Consider the following 22,593-nt stretch of genomic DNA (forward strand, 5'->3'; position numbering starts at 1 on the left):
TAAATGGGTAATTATGATACTACTAAAGGGTAATTATAAAGGCTTTAATGGTATGATACTACTAAAGGGTAATTATAAAGGCTTTAATGGTATGATACTACTAAAGGGTAATTATAAAGGCTTTAATGGTATGATACTACTAAAGGGTAACTATAAAGGCTTTAATGGTATGATACTACTAAAGGGTAATTATAAAGGCTTTAATGGTATGATACTACTAAAGGGTAACTATAAAGGCTTTAATGGTATGATACTACTAAAGGGTAATTATAAAAGCTTTAATGGTATGATACTACTAAAGGGTCATTATAAAGGCTTTAAAGGTATGATACTACTAAAGGGTAACTATAAAGGCTTTAATGGTATGATACTACTAAAGGGTAACTATAAAGGCTATAATGGTATAACTCCATCATGAACACTGAAGGTTTTGTATTTACAATATAATTATTGATCAAAGAATTTACTAATCCTTCGACTGATGGATGGATGAGACACTCAAATACTCTGTTAATAATCCTCCCACATTGAGTCACAATGTACAGTACATCCAACACTGCGGACACAATATATTACCCCCCCACCTCCCCACCATCACAACGCAATAGCATGCATGCATACTGTACGATATAACAGGTAAGCGGGTGACAATCAACCAGACACAGTACCACAGAAAAGCATAAATGTACACAATGGCATCATGAAATGTTAGTGCTTGGCCAAACCCCATCCCCTTCAAGGCCTCCATGGCTAAAATACTGGCTACTAGCCTCTGACTAATGTGGACTCATCATTCTGGACCAGTGTACAGTAGGATTACTTTGTGAGGCATACATACACGGCCGAATCCCCCTTCTAATCCGATTCCTATGCCATGGGTGAGTGGCAGGGCTGAGGGCTGGGCTGTCTGTCTCCCATCGTTATCACAGCTCTCTATATCTACCCCAATCATAAGCTAGAGCAGGCCTGCCTCAAACACGCAGACACACACCCAGCCAGACCCAGAGATCCCAAGGGGAGGTGTTACTGTATATATACTGTAAATCTGTTGTCTTCCCTGACTTTGTGGCATCTACCATGTTATTTTTCTTGATGTAAACATGAGGTTGCAATCTAAGCAGAGTCTGTATTTCTCAGGGATTGAGGGCCTGTCTAACAATAAGGAGAGTTAGGATTACTTTCATGTGCATGTTTTCATCTTAAACACTGCATACTAATGGGAAATTAGCAGGTGGGAATGGTAAGTACTACATAGACCATGAGATAGAAAGAGAGAGAAAGCAAGGAGAATGACAGAGAGAGAGAGAGAGAGAGAGAGAGAGAGATGTAAATTTCAATATTCAAAGTTGTGACAATGTAGCAAAATTTCCTTCCATTCCACACACAAAAACAAACCCATTTTTTGCTTCAAATATTATTTGCTAAAGTTGCTATCATTGGGTTCCCTCAAACACCTGGGTACCGGGCCATGTAAAACTCGCCCACTGTCTGTCTCTTTGTTTTTTTAATCGCCAATCTGCCTCTAGGCCTACTACTGATCGGAAGTGGCTCCTAGAGAGCGAGCACCAGTGAAGGTTGTGCAGCACCTCACGTCATTTGGTTTCTTCCTTAAAGGGGTGCTTTCATTGTTTACCAGAAATACTGATGTTTGTATAAATGTCTTTGTTTTGTTGAACGTGTTCATTGTTGGCCATTGTTATGTCAAGTGTGCAATTGTATTGCCTGTGAAGTGTAGTCAAATGTGAAGTGTAGGCTTTTCATTAAAAAGATTGGTTTACAGTTTAAATGTGTGAATGGTTTGTGCCAGGCTAGGGCAGGTCCTGTGATGTCCATTCTCTTCTCTAACTGTCATTACCTTACAGTCCAAGGTGTATCAATTCAGAGACAGACTGGATATATTTAGCCATCCTTGAATTACAAACTTCAAGGCCCAGCTATTTTTTTTTATGTCAATATCAAATAACTTCTGGGTAACAATGAAGCACCTTACTGTAATAGATTTCCATTAAAATGGGGGGTAAAACTATTTAAAAAACAATAATTTTAAAGACGCACGGAACTGTTTAAAACGTGTTGAACATGTTGAGCATTTTAGCCAAATACAATACTGAGAGAGAGAGAGACACATGGAAAAGACTCAATTTCCTTTTTACAAAATAAAACATCAACATTGTCTCTGCCAATATTCTCTGGAGGGACCCTAGTCCTAAAAATACACTCACATTCTCAGACAGATGCTAAATCATCTCCAAGGGTTCTAGTACCTTGCACATTACCACGCTAATCCAATAAACGGAGTCTGCTTCATGTCTTCCTGTCAGTCCTTTTAACCCATGACTCGTTACGAGTGGTAAGAGTTTTTCCTGTTTTCCTGTTGGCTCGTCCAATGTTCTATCCTCTGCACAGTGTCATAGCGGTGATTACTAAAGATGAGAGTTGCTATAAAACACACACGCATAAAAACACACACATAAGAATGCCAGTAAACAGATGCATATGAATGAACATCCATAAAGAAATGCACCGAAATCCCAGCTCATGAGTAACTGAGGATAAAGACAGTGAAGAAGCTAAAACTAGGAAGTTGATCTCCTGCTATCCCATATGTCTGGCATGAGAAGCTCCTCGTGGATGTTTCCCATGCACCAGAAGACTCCTCTGATCCCAAGACCAAGAGACTAAACACATTCCACAGTTCTCTTATTGTGGTTTCCCTTGTGTCCCTTTCTCTTCAGCCACTGTAAAGACCAACACGTGCATGTGCACACACACACACACACACACACACACACACACACACACACACACACACACACACACACACACACACACTAGAGGTCTTCTCTGGTCCAAAAAGTTGGACCCTGACCTGAACGGATTTGAAGACAATCAGACCCGGACCAGAAACTGACCCGACGACAACCAGACCTACACATTTACATTTACATTTAAGTCATTTAGCAGACGCTCTTATCCAGAGCGACTTACAAATTGGTGCGTTCACCTTATGACATCCAGTGGAACAGCCACTTTACAATAGTGCATCTAAATCTTTTAAGGGGGGTGAGAAGGATTACTTTATCCTATCCTAGGTATTCCTTAAAGAGGTGGGGTTTCAGGTGTCTCCGGAAGGTGGTGATTGACTCCGCTGTCCTGGCGTCGTGAGGGAGTTTGTTCCACCATTGGGGGGCCAGAGCAGCGAACAGTTTTGACTGGGCTGAGCGGGAACTGTACTTCCTCAGTGGTAGGGAGGCGAGCAGGCCAGAGGTGGATGAACGCAGTGCCCTTGTTTGGGTGTAGGGCCTGATCAGAGCCTGGAGGTACTGAGGTGCCGTTCCCCTCACAGCTCCGTAGGCAAGCACCATGGTCTTGTAGCGGATGCGAGCTTCAACTGGAAGCCAGACCCGGTTAAACCCAAGTGACCAAAAAAATATGTTAATCAGCCAAGTTGCCCTTCTGGTTAATGAATAGGTATTTATAAAACACACTAACACAAGCATGCACAAAAGACAAGGGTTGTTCCTATGATACACTATCCAAATTTCCCCTCCTATGTCAAGTGTGTGTTCCAAAGATAATGGTAAGACCAATGTTATCTTAGGCTGCGACTAGCCCAACAACACTGGGGAATTGTTCTGGACAGCACATGCCAAAACATGGCCAGAGGACTGATGTGTGAGTCTGTGTGTGTGTGTGTGTGTGTGTGTGTGTGTGTGTGTGTGTGTGTGTGTGTGTGTGTGTGTGTGTGTGTGTGTGTGTGTGTGTGTGTGTGTGTGTGTGTGTGTGTGTGTGTACTTATACATCTAAGTATGATTATTTACACAGTATGATGTTGTTGGAGCTAGTTGGATGAAGATATTCTCTGTATTTTATTGTGGCATGCCAAGAAAAACATACTGTATTCTTGACTTTGCTCAGCTCAATACAATTTTGACGTGGGACATTAATAAACAATCTTAACTCCAGCCATATACACTGATTATATCAAACATTAGGAACAACTTCCTAATATTGAGTTGCACCCCCCTTATGCCCTCAGAACAGCTTCAATTTGTCGGGGCATGGACTCTACAAGGTGTCGAACATGTTTGACAGGGATGCTAGCACATGTTGATTCCAATGCTTCCCACAGTTATGTCAAGTTGTCTGGATGTCATTTGGATGGTGGACCATTCTTTATACACAAGGAAACTTTTTAGTGTGAAAAGACCAGCAGCGTTGCAGTTCTTGACACAAACCGGTGCACCTGGCACCTACTATCATACCCTGTTCAAAGGCACTTAAATATTTTGTCTTACCTATTTACCCTTTGAATGGCACACATACAATAAATGTCTCAATTGTTTCAAGCCTTTAAAATCCTTATTGTCCCCTTCATCTACACTAATTGAAGTGGATTTAACAAGTGACATCAATAAGGGATCATAGCTTTCACCTGGATTCACCTGGACAGTCTATGTCATGGAAAGAGCAGATGTTCTTAGAGTTTTTGCCAATTGTTAACACACGTTTACTGAAACTACATCTCAGGTACTCAAAAATCTAAACACAAAAGAGTTAGCCAATTTCCCCAAATCCCACAGACCCTTTGCTAAACGAAACACTGTAATCAAAATCACAGCAATGTACTCCCTGCTCAAAATGAAAATCTGCACACAAATGAGACATACACACATCAAATGAATCTAACTTAGTGACAATCGAGATCACACAAATGTGACATATTCAAAACATTATTATCAGAACCTATTTCAGTGTAAAGACTACGATTTTGTTGTTACAGTATACTGTATATTGTTTGTGTGTACTCAAACAAGAACGTTTTATATTTAACATTACTCAATACATGTCCAACAGAATACTGTAAGCACACATTCAGTAAATATATTTTGCATATGGAAAGAAAGAAAAGTAGGCCTATTTGTACTACTGTAGTGTATGTTATATCAATTGTACGGAATAGATATGTTATGGCTGTGTAAGGGAGGCGAAGTCAGGTGCCAGAGAGCAGAGTAGAGTAAACATGTGCACTTTTATTCCGTTCAACAATAGGTACAAAAAATGATATAAGTGCCCAAAAACACAGAACATAAACTATAAAAGTATCGCGAGTGAACAGACACCATATACAATGAACAATTATTCACAAAGACATGATGGGGAACAGAGGACTAAATACATGTAGATTGACTGGGGAATGAAAACCAGGTGTGTATGGGACAAGACAAAACAAATGGACATATGAAAAATGGAGCGGCGATGGCTAGAAAGCCGGTGACGTCGATCGCCAAACGCCGCCCGAACAAGGAGAGGAGCCGACTTCGGCGGAGGTCGTGACAAGATAAAGAAACTGTCAAAATACAATACAATCTAAATCATAAGTCAAGAAACAAATCAGTCATGTCTGTTGTTCTGGTCAGGCCACAAATTTTCCTTAACATCACAGGTGATATTCTCCTTGGCCAGACAGCGGGGGAAATATCTTCTGGCATGACGGATCCACCCCTGACAGGACTTTGCTGGAATGTCACCACAGGCCTCCTCCATTGCCTGGAGAAGGGCCATCCGTTCATGGGGTTTGCGATCATACACCTTCCACCGCCATGCTGAAAACAACTCCTCAATGGGATTGAGAAATGGGGAATATGGTAGGAGATAGAGAATTGTAAACCTGGGATGGTCATGGAACCAGCTGCAGACCTGAGCAGCCTGATGGAAACTCATGTTGTCCCAAATTAGAATATACATTTGCTGCTCAGGATCACCTGGCCCTCTATGCTCTGGCTTAAAAAGATGGTCATGTAAAGTGTTCAGGAAATGAAGGAGATGGGCAGTGTTGTATGGTCCAAAGGTGGCATGGAGGTGGACGACCCCATTGTGGCTCATAGCTGCGTCTATGGTGACATTTCCCCCTCACTGGCCAGTTTCTTCAATGATGGCTTGTTGACCAATGATGTTCCTTCCTCTCCTCCTCATCTTCGCTAAATTGAATCCAGCTACATCTATGAAAATTAGATCCTAGGTGATGGGATTTGCAAAGGTAGAGCATTGTTTGTTATATGTTTGTTATTGAACTGCAATCTCAGTATAAATCAAAACATGTGCCAATAGTATTGCAGATTTGGTGTATGGTTCTGCCGAATGAGTTACAGGTTTGTGTCATTGTGCCTCATGGGCCAGTTTTAGTGTGTAAGCAATTGGGAAAAACTGTAATGTTTTGTATGTTCAGTGTATAGTTACAGAACTAACAAACGCTAAAAAATAAACTATTGTGAACTATTGCTCTCATGTTATCTTCCCAATGCCTCCACACATTTCTCCATATATGGCAGATAAATACTAATGTATTTTTTTTCTTTGTTTGGTAAGAATGGCTTACAGCAAGACATTTTACAGTATAAAATTCTACGAAATATGACTTAATATGTCATTTCTTCAGCACCACAATATAAATAAAACTCCAAGCACTGCCGACAGCATTACGAAACTACTCAAAGTCTTAAACATAATGGGAAATGTTCCAACCTCACTTTTCTTAACATTTGCAAAAGCTCATTAAGAGAAAAAGACTTGACTATTGCATTCATTGAGCAGTCATATAACTTGCAAGCGTTGTATCCTGTCAAAATCATCACTCTCTAAATGTTAGAAAATTGCACCGTTTTGTAATGAATTACAGCTGGTAAGATTTGCCTCTTCCACTACAATTGTAGCCTAGGGGACTTCTTTTGTGAGAAGTTTGAGTGGCAGTAACTGCAAAGTGCATTTCCATAGCTTTTGTGTCTGTGTCTGTGTCTGTCTACGCTTCAAAAAAGAAAAGAAAACTTTCATAGAGCCGAGACTTTTTCAAAGTGTGTAGGCTTTCTGTTGGTTATGTATGCATTGTGCTCAGCAATTTCAACTGTCACTGTCTATGAATAAACTAAAGTTAACTCTAAAAGGTAAACAAAGATGGGACCAAAGACTTGACTTCTGCTTGCCAATAGTGGGCATGTTTTTATATTGCCAGCCAGCCTGTTTCATGATGGCAGAGCGCGTGTGCCGGTAAGCCACAGCAGATGTTGCCTGCTTGGATAGTGCAGTTTACTGACACACACGCATTAGTGACATAGGAGTACTCCGGAAGTAGATGGAAGGATAATGCATGTCTATATGGAATGGTATTCAGGCCAAATAAGCTCAAATAAGTAAGCAGATCATAATTCATGCTTGTCTGTGACCTACATACTGACAAATCCAATATGTTCAATACGGACAAATCCCAAACAGGGACAGTGTATTTAGAAAATGGTAAAAGCGATATTATACTTAAGGAGTTGCCACACTTGTAAAAAAGGTTTAGTACATGTCAACACTGATCAAAACCACAATAATCATACGTCTGTATTTGTGCAGCAGACTGATAACATTTCAAAAAAGTTTTAGATAAAAAATCCTATGAAAATACAGTTCTTAGCAACCCTTTTCAGATGTTTCAAAAAATATCCCAAACCAGCCATTCTGGCCAAAAAGCACTAGTGATGACTTTTTCAAAGGGATCCCCTCCTCTCTGCCTGAGATGGTACTGTCCGTGGCATGATATGACTTCCCTGGGGCAGATTGGCTTCATCTGAATGACCATCCTTAAAACCATCCATAACGTAAATGGGTACTAGCCAAGTCATCCAGCAGAGGCCAGAAATTACCCCAATGTATACTGAGGAGATACAGGGAACCATGCGTAGTGCACATATACAAAACCCCACAGACGTCTATGGGTGGATGTGTTAGAATAATCGCACAATGCATTTGCCCGGCAGTGTGCCACGAAATAGACATGGTTATCATAACGTAAACAAAATCTGCCCATACACACTGTGGAACAATAAAGGGGTGTTTGAGCAAGTTATCTGTGGTTGTAGATATGCAGACATTGTATTATGACCTGAGTTCATTTTTTTACTGTACTCAGATCACCATTACTTCCACAGACATTTCAGTCACTTAGCAACACTCTTGTCCAGAACAATTAGGGTTAAGTACCTTGCTCAAGGACATGTCAACATTTTGTTCACATAGTCGGCTCGGGGATTTGAACCAGCCTCCTTTCAGTTAACCGCTAGGCTACCTGCTGCCCGAGACAGATAGCGCATCATTGCTCTAAAGGATATGGCATGTATTGCACAAGCCATTTTTACCAACAGTGATTTTTTATGATTCCATGACTGATTTAATGAAAAGGGGGAAATTAAAGAAAATAGGAGCATGCTTACTGGGAGATCTGAATCATCTGAATCTGAATGATCAAATCACATTGCCGTTGTCAAATTTCTTGAACAATCTGACTCATTGGAAGCTGATGAGGAAAATACCAGGTAGTGCAGTAGGTCAGAGTGATGACAGCTTTTGGATGGCCTCGGAATCATGAAAGAACCAAAGGACTCTAGTTTCACAGCAGTACTATCAGCCCCAGTCAGAGCGCTCTGCTTCTGTCCAGAAGTAGTAAATAAGGAGGACCACCTCACATCTATCAGACCTGGTTCACATACAGTACTTTCAAAATACTTGAGATACTCTTGATTTCCTAGTACAATGTAAAAAAAAAATAGAATAGTCCCAAAAAGTACAAACTGTCCACCCTGCACTCCGCTCATAAATATAACCAGTCAACTGTAAAGTACAGTATATCTTAAATGGACCGGTGGTACATTCAGGCATACGAATTGACTGGTATTTAGATAAATCATGGTGTCGATGACCTCGATGAATAACTTATTCCTTATGTAACTGGTCAAATCCTTGAGCATTGAGAGTCTGACAATGATGTCTGAACAATGCTGAGCAGTGCTGACGAGTGAGGTGTGACGTCATAGATGGGTAACGCATATCACTCCTGCTATGTGCCCACCGGCCCACGGCCCAATGACAAGGTCACAACCAATCTGGTTAATGGATCTTATCTCCATTAAGCAGTGTGGCATCAGGAGTGACAGTGCTGTCACCGCTAATTCTGGCAGCCCAGACACCACTCTCAGAGACTGAAAAATCCTGTTTGTGTCTGTGAAGTGGCCTAGGGGAGAACCGAGGACACGATAACTTTGTGTTGGAGATTTTGTGCGTCCTATTGGCTTAACATTCCAGTGTTGCAGAAGGCCACTGACACAGTGAATGTGTGTCTGCAGTAAAATCGGTCCAGTCATTGTCATAATAAGAAGCAGTTTACTTTAATGCAGCCACATAACTGTCTATGAATTTATTTATTTATTTATTTTTATTTCACCTTAATGTAGCCAGGTAGGCTAGTTGAGAACAAGTTCTCATTTGCAACTGTGACCCGGCCAGGATAAAGCATAGCAATTCAACACATACAACAACACAGAGTTACACTTGGAATAAACAAAACATACAGTCAATAATACAGTAGAAAAAAAGAAAACAAAAGTCTATATACAGTGAGTGCAAATTAGGGAAGATAAGGGAGTTAAGGCAATAAATAGTCCATGGTGGCGAAGTAATTACAATATATCAATGTAACACTGGAATGGTAGATGTGCAGGAATTAATTTGCAAGTAGAGATACTGGGGTGCAAAGGAGCAAGATTTTTAAAAATACAGTATGGAGATGAGGTAGATAGATGGGCTGTTTACAGATGGGCTATGTACAGGTGCAGTGATCTGTAAGATGCTCTGACAACTGGTGCTTAAAGCTAGTGAAGGAGATGTGAGTCTCCAGCTTCAGTGATTGTTGCAGTTCGTTCCAGTCATTAGCAGCAGAGAACTGGAAGGAAAGGCGACCAAAGGAGGAATTGGCTTTGGGGGTACCCAGTGAGATATACCTGTTTGAGCGCATGCTATGGGTGGGCCTGCTATGGTGACCAGTGAGCTGAGATAAGGTGGGATTTTACCTAGCATAGACTTGTAGATAACCTGTAGCCAGTGGGTTTGGCGACGAGTATGAAGCGAGGGCCAACCAACGAGAGCGTACAGGTCGCAGTGGTGGGTAGTGTATGGGGCTTTGGTGACAAAACGGATGGCACTGTGATAGACTGCATCCAATTTGCTGAATAGGGTGTTGGAGGCTATTTTATAGATGACATCGCCGAAGTCGAGGATCGGTAGGATGGTCAGTTTTACAAGGATATGTTTGGCAGCATGAGTGAAGGATGCATTGTTGCGATATAGGATTCTAGATTTAATTTTGGATTGGAGATGCTTAATGTGAGTCTGGAAGGAGAGTTTACAGTCTAACCAGACACCTAGGTATTTGTAGTTGTCCACATATTCTAAGTCAGAGCCGTCCAGAGTAGTGATGCTGGACGGGCGGGCAGGTGCGGGCGATGATCAATTGAATGGCATGCATGTAGTTTTACTTTCATTTAAGAGCAGTTGGAGGCCACGGAAGGAGAGTTGTATGGTATTGAAGCTCGTCTGGAGGTTAGCTAACACAGTGTCCAAAGAGGGGCCAGAAGAATAGAATGGTGTTGTCTGCGTAGAGGTGGATCAGAGAATCACCAGAAGGAAGAGCGACATCATTGATGTATACAGAGAAGAGAGTTGGCCCGAGAATTGAACCCTGTGGCACCCCCATAGAGACTGCCAGAGGTCCGGACAACAGGCCCTCCGATTTGACACACTGAACTCTATCAGAGAAGTAGTTGGTAAACCAGGCGAGGCAATCATTTGAGAGACCAAGGCTGTCAAGTCTGCCAATAAGAATGTGGTGATTGACAGAGTGGAAAGCCTTGGCCAGGTGAATGAATACGGCTGCACAGTAATGTCTCTTATCGATGGCGGTTATGATGTCGTTTAGGACCTTGAGCGTGGCTGAGGTGCACCCATGACCAGCTCTGAATCAGTGACAGATGTACGTTTTGATTGATGTCATGCAGTAAATGTGCATCAAAGAATATTACTTGATTGTATGTTTTGAGTTAAGCATTTCATAAATAAAGAGCAACAGTATATACTGTAGAGCGAGATATATGTATATTAAAATGTCATCAAACATCATAATCACTGAAGATGGAGGCTTGACAGACCATAAAATTACTTTTTTTAATGAAACCTCGCATTGTGGGATACTGCGATTGATGCTCACATGACAATAACAGGCTGGGGACATCTCAGTTGGTTTGGTTTGACTATTGTATGAGTTCTGAGAATCATTCACAGGAAGCCCAATGTAAAGAATTACATCAAAACTGTGACATTCTTATTATCATTCGGTTATGTATTTTTTTCCAAGAAATTAGAGTGAGTGACAAATGCGGGCACAACTCCTGCAAAACAGGATGCATCTATCGATTGGAGTAGATCCATCTCTAGATGTGATGGGGTGGTCCAATCACAGTCACTCATTCCTTTGCCAAACACCTGTAATTGGCCAATTAAATCAGACAATTAGTGAGGCATACATGAGAGGCCCTAGGAATAATACAATGCATTGGCAAATTAAAAAGATGGTTGACTTGGCTGGTGTTTATAAAAATACCACCTTGTTGTGGGTGTTAAGCTAATATAATTATTAATTATAACTATTACTGTGACAGAATCTTCAAGAACCAACCATATTGCTGGAATTAATTAGCAGAAAAACGAAGACTATTCTCTCTCTCTCGCTGAGAAGCAAATGTTCCACATACCTCCTATACATCATCATTCCTCAATTTGATTGTTGTTCCATAACAGAACATGGTGAGACTGACGTGATCAGGATGCACAGTTTGAAATATCGAAATGAACTCTGAACCAACTATATTAATTTCAGGACAGGTTGAAAAGGATTAAACATTTCTGGCAATTTAGCTAGCTAGCTCGCTGTTTCTAGCTAATTTGTCCTGGGATAACAACATTGGGTTGTTATTTTACCTGAAATACACAAGGTCCTGTGCTCCGAGAATTAATCCACAGATAAAATGGTAAACCGAGTTTGTTTCTAGTAATCTCTCCTCCTTCAGGCTACTTCTTCTTCTTCGGACTTTATATGGCGGTTGGCAACCAACTTTAAGGTGCATTACCACCACCAACTGGACTAGAGTGTGGACCGCAGTTCATGTTTCAATCACCCACGTGGGTATATGCTACTAAAAACCAATGAGGTGATGGGAGAGGCGGGACTTGCAGCGCATCAAGCGTCACAAATAGAACCAAGTTCTATTTTAGCGGCTGGCTACGCAGACGCTCGTTGACACACAGTAGTAATGGGTGCAAAGATTGAATAACATGCATGTGTACATTTTTATTTTTATTTTTGCACACGTTACTCACGCAGGTGTGGTCAGCATGTTAGAGTGGGTGGGTTGAGCAGAAAATTGTATCAATAGTTGGAAGTCATGCGGAAACAAAGAGATAAAGTGGCCAGAGGTGACAACACTACACTTCTGTTAGAGGGTCTTCACACTTACTAGAGTTTTCACCAAAATACCCTCGGCTACACATATTAGTCAATGTAAACGTGCAAACCTCTCACGTCTTGACCACTACCTCAGGAGGGAGCGCACAACACACGCCCAACAGTTGCCCCCTTTAGGCAGGGGAGCATAAACAGAATTGTCTCTTTCATTTAATAGCAGAGCAATGTTTTTGAAACAGCTGAAATGTACATTTTCCTTATTTAGTTTTTACCTCTAATCGTATTAACAAACTGTTACTTTCTGAAATCGTCACCGTAGCTTTAAATCTCAACTGGATTTAGTTTTGCTTGACTGCCCTGAGTACTCCCCAGAGAATATCAATTATCAATGTTTTCTGTCACACTTTGCTTTTACTTTAAATAATGACATCCACAATATTGATCAAATTAAGCCTGGTTAAACCTAAGAGCTCCTATCTCATCATCTAATAGCCAGCACATTGATTTGAGGATGCAGAAATGATTTACTTAAGCTAGCTAGCTAATGTTACCTAGCTGTTAATATTAATGACAGTGTATGATAATGTTACTCTACTTTTATGTTCGTATGGGAGGGGTAAATGTTAATTATTGATATGCTAACATTACTTGATCATGAAGGATGTTGTTAGCTAGCTAGCAGAAGTTGTATTGTCAGCTAATTTAATGTGTACGGACAAGAAAATAAATCCTTGAATTGTCTGTACATTCTGAATTGTTGCATTATTCAAGAGTGTAATATGGTTTGGTTGCATTATTCAATAGTGTAATATGTTTTAGAATAAAAATTGCTCGGACTCTGAAATAGCTTATAGTTAGCTACTGCGATATTTACTGTCAATTTGAGTTGCAGACCCAGAATGTCACATTGACAGCCACAATGAAAGGTAAAGCAAGGAGGACTACGTAATCCAATTACAAAAATGAAGTAATTTTAATTAGCCTGGATTACTTACTTTAAAACAACTCGTAATCTGATCACAGTTACATTCTTAAAAACAGCTCATTAAATTATAGATGACTTAATCTAATATCAAAGGGGAAATTCTGGAACCCTATTTTGATAGTAAAATAAGAACAACAATTCCCTAGTCAAAACCCAAATTCATGACAATCACTCGTTAAGGTTGCACATCAAAATATCTGGAATAATGATTCCGTGCTTCAACATGATGTCAAAATAAACTATTTATTCATTTAAATGTAACATTTTAGTAGTCTTTAGTTTACTAAACTTCTTAATGAAACTCTTCAAATGACTTTTATAAGAGGAAGAGGCTACAAATATGTTCTATTGCGTGATCCCACAGCAATTGTGGTGCAGTCAAATCATGTGCTGGTGCCACCAACTGAACATGTTAGCATGGAGCCCTGTGATTATGCTCTAACACATAGAACAGAACATATGAATTAAAGGATCTTTAGGCTCTCACACCAATCCCCAATTTGTAAATACTCACATTACTAAATGAAACAATTCTATATTTAAGTATTACAAGTTATCAAAATGTCATCAGATTGTTACTCATTTTGAGTAATCCAAATGACTACCTTACCAATGACTTTATTTTTAAAAAAATCACACTAACGGATTACATTTTTCATGTAATCCGCCCAACCCTGTCCACAAACCACTACCTGCTACGTTAACATGTGGCTTGGTCAAATAAAATAAAACAATGCACTCTTAAGAATGAGCTTTGAGTCTCTGTTACCAATCATCTGGCTCATATTAGAGATACATTACATCAAATCAGATGTTCTTATAAAGCCCTTTTTACATGAGCAGATGTCACAAAACTATTGTACTGAAACCCAACCTAAAACCCCAAACACCAAGCGTAGTGTCTTTGAAATATCTTGAAACACCATAGTGCCCTTCAAGCTCGTCATCAAGCTCGAGACCCTGGGTCTCGACCCCGCCCTGTGCAACTGGGTACTGGACTTCCTGACGGGCCGGGCCGCCCCCAGGTGGTGAGGGTAGGCAACAACATCTCCACCCCACTGATCCTCAACACTGGGGCCCCACAAGGGTGCGTTCTGAGCCATCTCCTGTACTCCCTGTTCACCCACGACTGCGTGGCCACGCACGCCTCCAACTCAATCATCAAGTTTGCGGACGACACAACAGTGGTAGGCTTGATTACCAATAACGACGAGACGGCCTACAGGAAGGAGGTGAGGGCCCTCGGAGTGTGGTGTCAGGAAAATAACCTCACACTCAACGTCAACAAAACTAAGGAGATGATTGTGGACTTCAGGAAACAGCAGAGGGAACACCCCCCTATCCACATCGATGGAACAGTAGTGGAGAGGGTAGTAAGTTTTAAGTTCCTTGGCTTACACAACACAGACAAACTGAATTGGTCCACCCACACAGACAGCATCGTGAAGAAGGCGCAGCAGCGCCTCTTCAACCTCAGGAGGCTGAAGAAATTTGGCTTGTCACCAAAAGCACTCACAAACTTCTACAGATGCACAATCGAGAGCATCCTGTCGGGCTGTATCACCGCCTGGTACGGCAACTGCTCCGCCCACAACCGTAAGGCTCTCCAGAGGGTAGTGAGGTCTGCACAACGCATCACCGGGGGAAAACTACCTGCCCTCCAGGACACCTACACCACCCGATGTCACAGGAAGGCCATAAAGATCATCAAGGACAACAACCACCCGAGCCACTGCCTGTTCACCCCGCTATCATCCAGAAGGCGAGGTCAGTACAGGTGCATCAAAGCTGGGACCGAGAGACTGAAAAACAGCTTCTATCTCAAGGCCATCAGACTGTTAAACAGCCACCACTAACATTGAGTGGCTGCTGCCAACACACTGACTCAACTCCAGCCACTTTAATAATGGGAATTGATGGGAAATGATGTCAAATATATCACTAGCCACTTTAAACAATGCTACCTAATATAATGTTTACATACCCTACATTATTCATCTCATATGTATACGTATATACTGTACTCTATATCATCTACTGCATCCTTATGTAATACATGTATCACTAGCCACTTTAACTATGCCACTTTGTTTACATACTCATCTCATATGTATATACTGCACTCAATACCATCTACTGTATCTTGCCTATGCCGCTCTGTACCATCACTCATTCATATATCTTATGTACATATTCTTTATCCCCTTACACTTGTGTCTATAAGGTAGTAGTTTTGGAATTGTTAGCTAGATTACTTGTTGGTTATTACTGCATTGTCGGAACTAGAAGCACAAGTATTTCGCTACACTCGCACTAACATCTGCTAACCATGTGTATGTGACAAATAACATTTGATTTGATTTGATTTGATTTGAAACCAAACAGTAATGTTTTGCAAGTAAAACATAATATATTTTTGTAATCTTCTTCGGGTTGCTTTCCTATTAAAATGTGTCCTAAGACAAAATAGAGGAAAATGTGTATGACATTTTTTTTAAATGTACAATAGCATGGTGGATAATTAAACATTTCATAGCCCTTTTAGGGGATTCATTTTTTTGACAACCTGAATAAAATCTCAAATTGAGCATCAAATTACTCTTTCAAGCATAAGAAAAGGTCTAAGAAAAACACATTTCTGGGACTGACGGGAAGAATATATTTACCCTTTCAGCTCAGGCCAATAGTCAGACACATCCACTTCCTGATTACAAGCGATCATTTGCCTTCTACTTTTAATCAATATGTTTTCCACATCTGCTTTCGTGTGTGTCTGTGAGAAAACAATTGTATATCAGCATGGATGTACTCAATATCACTCTCTGTTCCACATAAACATCCTGTTGGAGTAGCGTCATACAAAGAAACTGCTGTGACTCTAATGAGGAACATCCCATCTACACATGGCAATAAAAGCGATTCTGTTTGTAGCCACATTCTGTGTGATATGATAGTTTTGTCTGGGTGTAGGCGCCGTACAAGAGATGCATTGTGGGTCGAGTCGCAGCCAGAAATTGACACCCATCCATTCATGATTGAATCATTTAAAATCTCTGTACATTTCTAAAGAAAATATATCAAATGGCAGTTGCACATTTCTGGAAATCCTTTGTCATAGAGACACAGAAGAGCTTATTAACACCATTGTGTTTTAAATAACTATTCACTTCTTGTTCTGGCACATCAAATTCACTCTACTACAACCCCAAATGTCTTAAAGCTAACATTTACTGAAAGCAGAGTTAAGAATCTGTCAGATGCTACAGAGCCTCCCCAGAGAGTTAGGGAGAAAGCAGACTCCAGATGTCATACGGTAGCTATTGTGCTGTTGAGCGGTATTATGAAAAGACTTTACACAATGGATTTATAGTGTTTCCAAATGAACTTTGCAGAATATTCCACATAAATACAGAACAGAGAATAGGCCATATTGCTTGGATTGCAAAAATGTCTTGTAAAAGCTGCTATAATATGCAAATGTCAGTCAGCTCCTGCTCTCCACTCCTCTAAAAGTCACTGTAGTTGTATTCTGGTGAACATGTGGTTGGGTCAAAGCCCCAGCTTCTCACATTTTACTTTTTTATTACTTTTAAAGGCATACAGTATGTGTAAATAAAACATAAAGCACATCCTAATAAACCGAATACACTGAGAGAGAGAGAGAAAATGTAGGTTTAAGAAAGAGAGGGAATTATCTAAATGCTTCTGTTTATTTCACTTTAGTTTATTATCTATTTCACTTGCTTTGGCAATGTAAACATATTTTTTACCATACCAATAAAGCCCTTTGAATTGAATTGAGAGGAATGAGCTGAGAGAGAGAGAGAGATGAGATAAGAGAGAGAGAATTATTTTCGGCTCTATAACAAAGAACAAACAGCAAAAACATATACATGATCAAATAGCAATCTTAGAATCAACTAATCGACTACCAGAACACACTGGATTCTCCAATTACATTGAATTAACTACGTGACAAAATACAAACCCTCCAACCCAAAAAGGTCTGTGGTGTTGATGGTATCCTAAATAAAATTATAAAATATACAGACCACAAATTCTAATTGGCTATACTTAAACTCTTTAACATCATCCTCAGCTCTGGCATCTTCCCCAATATTTGGCACCAAGTACTCATCACACCAATCCACAAAAGTGGAGACAAATTTGACCCCAATAACTACGTCAATATGCGTCAACAGCAACCTTGGGGAAACCCTCTGCATTATCATTAACAGCAAACTCTTACATTTCCTCAGCGAAAACAATGTACTGGACAGATGTCAAATTGTCTTTTTAACAAATTACTGTATAACAGACCATGTATTCACCCTGCACACCCTAACTGACAAACAAACCAAAACAAAGTCAAAGTATTCTCATGCTTTGTTGATTTCAAAAAAGCTCTCGACTATATATCAACGAATTGCCAAGGGCACTAGAACAGTCTGCAGCACCCGGCCTCACCCTACTAGAATCTGAATTCAAATGTCTACTGTTTGCTGATGATCTGGTGCTTCTGTCCCCAACCAAGGAGGGCATACAGCAGCACCTAGATCTTCTGCACAGATTCTGCCAGACCTGGGCCCTGACAGTAAATCTCAGTAAGACAAAAATAATGGTGTTCCAAAAAAAGTCCAGTTTACAGGACCACGAATACAAATTCCATCTAGACACCGTTCCCCAAGAGCATACACAAAACGATACATACCTCGGCCTAAACATCAGCTCCACAGGTAACTTCAACAAAGCTGTGCCATCAAAGGGAACATAAAATTTGACATACCAAATAGGATCTGGCTAAAAATACTTAAATCAGTTATAGAGCCCATTGCCTTTTATGGTTGTCTGAGGTCCGCTCACCAACCAAGAATTCACAAAATGGGACAAACACCAAATTGAGACTCTGCATGCAACATTCTGTAAAAATATGTGTGCACACTGCCCACAGAATGAGGTGGAAACTGAGCTACACTTCCTATCCTCCTGACAGATGTATGACCATATTAGAGACACATATTTCCCTCAGATTACACAGATCCACAAAGAATTCAAAAACAAATCCAATTTTGATAAACTCCTAAATACCAGTGCGCCATCACAGCAGCAAGATGTGTGACCTGTTCCCACAAGAAAAGGGCAACCAGTGAAGAACAAACACCATTGTAACTACAACCTATATTTATGTTTATTTATTTTCCCTTTTCTACTTTAAATATTTGCACATCATTACACTGTATATAGACATAATATGACATTTGCAATGTCTTTATTATTCTGGAACTTTTGTGAGTGTTTCCTGTTTCCTGAGAGAGAGGGAGAGAGAGAGAGAGAGAGATGGAGAGAGAGATGGAGAGAGAGAGGGAGAGAGAGAGAGGGAGAGAGAGATGGAGAGAGAGAGGGAGAGAGAGAGAGAGGGAGAGAGAGAGAGAGAGTGCTATAAAATAAAGAAATAGGGAAAAATAGAGCAGGAGAAAGAAATGTGCAGGGGAAAAAAAGATATCTCTAGGACCGGTATGTGCAGATGACTGAGGCATGTGAATTGGGATTAAGTGTCTCACTGCCATGAGGAGGGCAGGAAGGGGTGATGGGGAGAAGGGGCTAGGGCACAAGCCAAGGAGACAAGCTGCCACACGCCAGATGGGACGCCATATTAACATTTCAGAGATCACACCTCGCCACCTGTGAACAGTTACATACTGTATGACACCACCAATACCATAGTGACAGACACACAGCGCAAGCTTCAATCCACAACCACCAACGCAGCATGGGCTCAGGTTGAGGTTGGATACACCCATGCACACACAATCACAGATGTGTGTGTGTCATTTCTGGGGGTGTTTCTGATCTCACTTATCAACCTCCACACCTCTAGCACACTTGAGCCCTGAGAAACCAGTGAAACACTCACATGAAAAGGCCTTGTCAGCCAGAACATTGAGTCAGGCGGCCCATTTTCGCAGTGATTGGTACGAACATTTCCCTTCCAAGACGCAGGGAGACAAGAACACTGGATTCCGAGGGGTTAGAGAACAGCAAGATCGCTCATATGTGACCTACTTGTTGTGTGTATTTACTGACATGTACAGTATGTGCAAGTGATAGATGCACACACACACACACACACACACACACACTACATGTTCACATTTTGTAAATGTATGTAAATTGTAATGTCTTTTTCGTTATGTGACGGACACAAGTATGACTAGCTGTTGCCATTGGAGTCCGCTAATGGGGATCATTTCTTTGGCACAATAATCTAAAGAGGCAGAATTGGAATTGGATTAGAACTCAAATGAGTTCAGAGAGTGAGCTAATGTCAGACTGGTCACAAGATTCTACAGGGTTGGTAATCCGCAACACAACATTAGTCCATTTTCAAAATAAATGTTTTGTTGGGATGGTTCATTCTAAAAGGCCCAACTTTGCTCTGGTGTTAGCTCATCTTTACAAATAGCTTCTATATACCCTCCTCTAAAGTGGATTGGCCCATAGTCCACAGTGATAAATACTGAAGTATTTATTTAGACCACCATCCAAACAAAATAACACTCTTCTTGGGCTTCACAAAGATAATCAGTTGACTGGATACAAGCCAATATAAAGTCATTATATTTTAATGGAACACAAAAGGACTATCCTTGCGTTTGATATTGGTTCACCAAATGACAAAAAAATCACAAAGGCGGAAAAAGTACAATGAGGCTTTTTGTACACATGCCAAGTGACTAGAACATGATTTGTTCTCATCAAAGAAAAGCCTGATTCATCCCTCTATAGTCCACATTGTCATTGTAGAAATAGAGGGAGACAAGACACTCCTCATTTGGCAAAAACTGGTTGAATCAACATTGTTTCGATGTCATTTCAACAACAACAACAACAAAAAATTGATGTATTGATGTAAAATGTAAAATGTTGTATTTTTCCACCCAAATTTGAACCTAAATCCAATGACGTTGAGATTTACGCTGAATTCTGGTTAGTTGACAAATCATCCAAATGTAAATCAAAAGTAGATGTTTAACTGATGTCAGTGCCCATTGGGCCTCTTCTGTAATTTAGATTAAATGTTTAAAGGGAATGAGAGAAAGAAGAGCAATAAAAATATGCAGAAAGAGTCAAAGGAGCCCAGGCAAACATAAAATACAGACTTTGTGGTCTTAACAAGCCGACACAGTGAGAATCTGTTCCCAAAGAAAGGCTGTGCCAAAACAATGCAAAGACAAATAAAACCAAGCAGACGAGATGAGGAATAGAAAGAGAGAAAAAAGAGAGAACGAAAAGAGAGCATTGCATCTCTGTGACAGCCATAGCAAGTAGCAATGACATGGAGCAGGCCGGCCGTTTATCTCTAAATAGCGCGATTGCTTTTTGGAGGACGCAGCCCAGGGAGATGGATCTGCTTTGTTGATAGTCTGCTAGGGGTTTGAAGATGAGAGAGACCTTTGGTGATGCTGGGAATCCAGTGAATCGCTGAAGCCATCCTTCAACCTTGCCCCCTCTACGGGGTTAAATACATCTGCTGAGCCGATGGGATCCAGGCGGCAGCGAAACTGTGAGGTTGTGATGGCTTCATTTTCATGACGAAAGCCAAGGGATCACAATGTCATGTAAATGTTTTTTTTTTAACTTTGAGAGGTTGCTTTGGTTTATCTAATGGTGGATCTGAACTGAGAGGATGATTAGTCTACTATACTGTTTGCTTCCCCGACGTTCATATACATGAAGTCAGCCCTTGGCGTTTTCAACCCAAACCACTACAGTCACGGTCGTGGTGACCGTGGTGTTGGGACTGAACCAGATGCCATAATCACCGGGTATGGTCGTGCTTCAGTTGCTATGAGGTAGGTGGCTTCTCCAAACTGTAATCATCGCTTGAACTTCAGACCCAAACACTTTTCCTTGTCCTTGGGTTCCATGTCTAAAGACCCGATTCAGCAGCCACAGAAATCTCCATGTCTCCTTCCAACGCGTTCAAAGGGACTGAGGGTCTTTCCTCCCAGCCATAGGCCAACAGTCTGACTTAGCCTATCCAGCACTTTGTCTGATAAGTGCTTCCATCCACATAAGACGACCTCCACCACTTTCCTTTCTCATTCCTGAGATTTAATCAAAATTGCTTTCCAACTGCTTGTGACAAGAAAGTTCCGGGAACTTGGCCAAAGTCAGTGTGGTAGAAGACTGATTTTAGCTTATTTCCTCTTAGAAAAAAAATTGCTATCTCGAACCTAAAATGGTTCTTCGGCTGTCCCCATTGAAGAACTCTTTGAAGAACCATTTTTGTTACCCAGTAGAACCCTTTTCAGTTTCATGAAGAACCATTTCCACAGAGGGTTCTAAATGGAAACCAAAAGGGTTCTACCTGAAACCAAAAAGGGTTCTCCAATGGGCACAACCCTTTTTATAGCCCTCATCACTGTGCACTGCCTAGCCTGCTTTGCCAGCTCTAAGCCCTGTAGAGGTACACAGAAGGCTTCCGTCTCAGTAAGAGATCAATAACTCACCTCATCATGGGCGAAGGGCAGCCATAATGCACTCTGCTTGGGGCCTGCACAGTTCAGGGGCTTACAGACTAACCTGTAACATGGACCAAGGCTTTTCACAAACTAAACCTGTGTCCTAAGTAAATTATAGTTAGAAAAAACACAATTATAGCCAATTATGTACATCAATCAATATATTGATTGAACAACGTGTCCTGTGGAGGCACTTTTCAATATCATATTCTTCCACTTCTCAGGTAAAACACAGACAGCGTTTATCAATACACTATATGAAAGAATGTAACATGTTTGATATTCTACATACTTTGATAGTCAGAATAAACTGACTCCAAACATACAAGAGGATATGGTAATAGAATTCTCCAGGAACTCTCCAAAGCTGCATTTTCCAACATCATTTATCTTCTTAAGCAAGAGCTATGGAATGCAATACTGATTGAGTCTTATCATGGACATCTAACATCTAGAATAATCCAAAAACCTCAATGTTATTTGAATGTTTACTTTGAACCTTCATCCCTCTGTTGTTATTAAATTGAACTTGTTGGCAAATATTTCCCATTGTTTAATTTCAAAGGCAAATTGTAAAACTCTATAGTGCCAAAATGTATAGATGATACAGTGAGGTAATAAATGTGCAAAAGTGCTTGTGTTCTTGTCTGTTTGTCTCTGAAATTCAAGATATGACAGGGTCAAATTGCATTAAATAACAAATGATAATCAAAGCAATTCACACACATAAGAGACAAGTCTCAAGGGAGTCC

The 22,593-nt window shown here is 40.6% G+C and overlaps 1 protein-coding gene across 3 annotated transcripts in view; it reads right to left on the reverse strand.

Moving 5' to 3' along the window:
• LOC115111165 (EGF-like repeat and discoidin I-like domain-containing protein 3) overlaps nt 1-22,593 on the reverse strand; it is a 228,777-nt gene that overhangs the window by 182,460 nt on the left and 23,724 nt on the right. The window lies entirely within an intron of this gene.

Source organism: Oncorhynchus nerka, linkage group LG27 (genome assembly GCF_034236695.1).
Source record: "Oncorhynchus nerka isolate Pitt River linkage group LG27, Oner_Uvic_2.0, whole genome shotgun sequence".
Classification (NCBI taxonomy): domain Eukaryota; kingdom Metazoa; phylum Chordata; class Actinopteri; order Salmoniformes; family Salmonidae; genus Oncorhynchus; species Oncorhynchus nerka.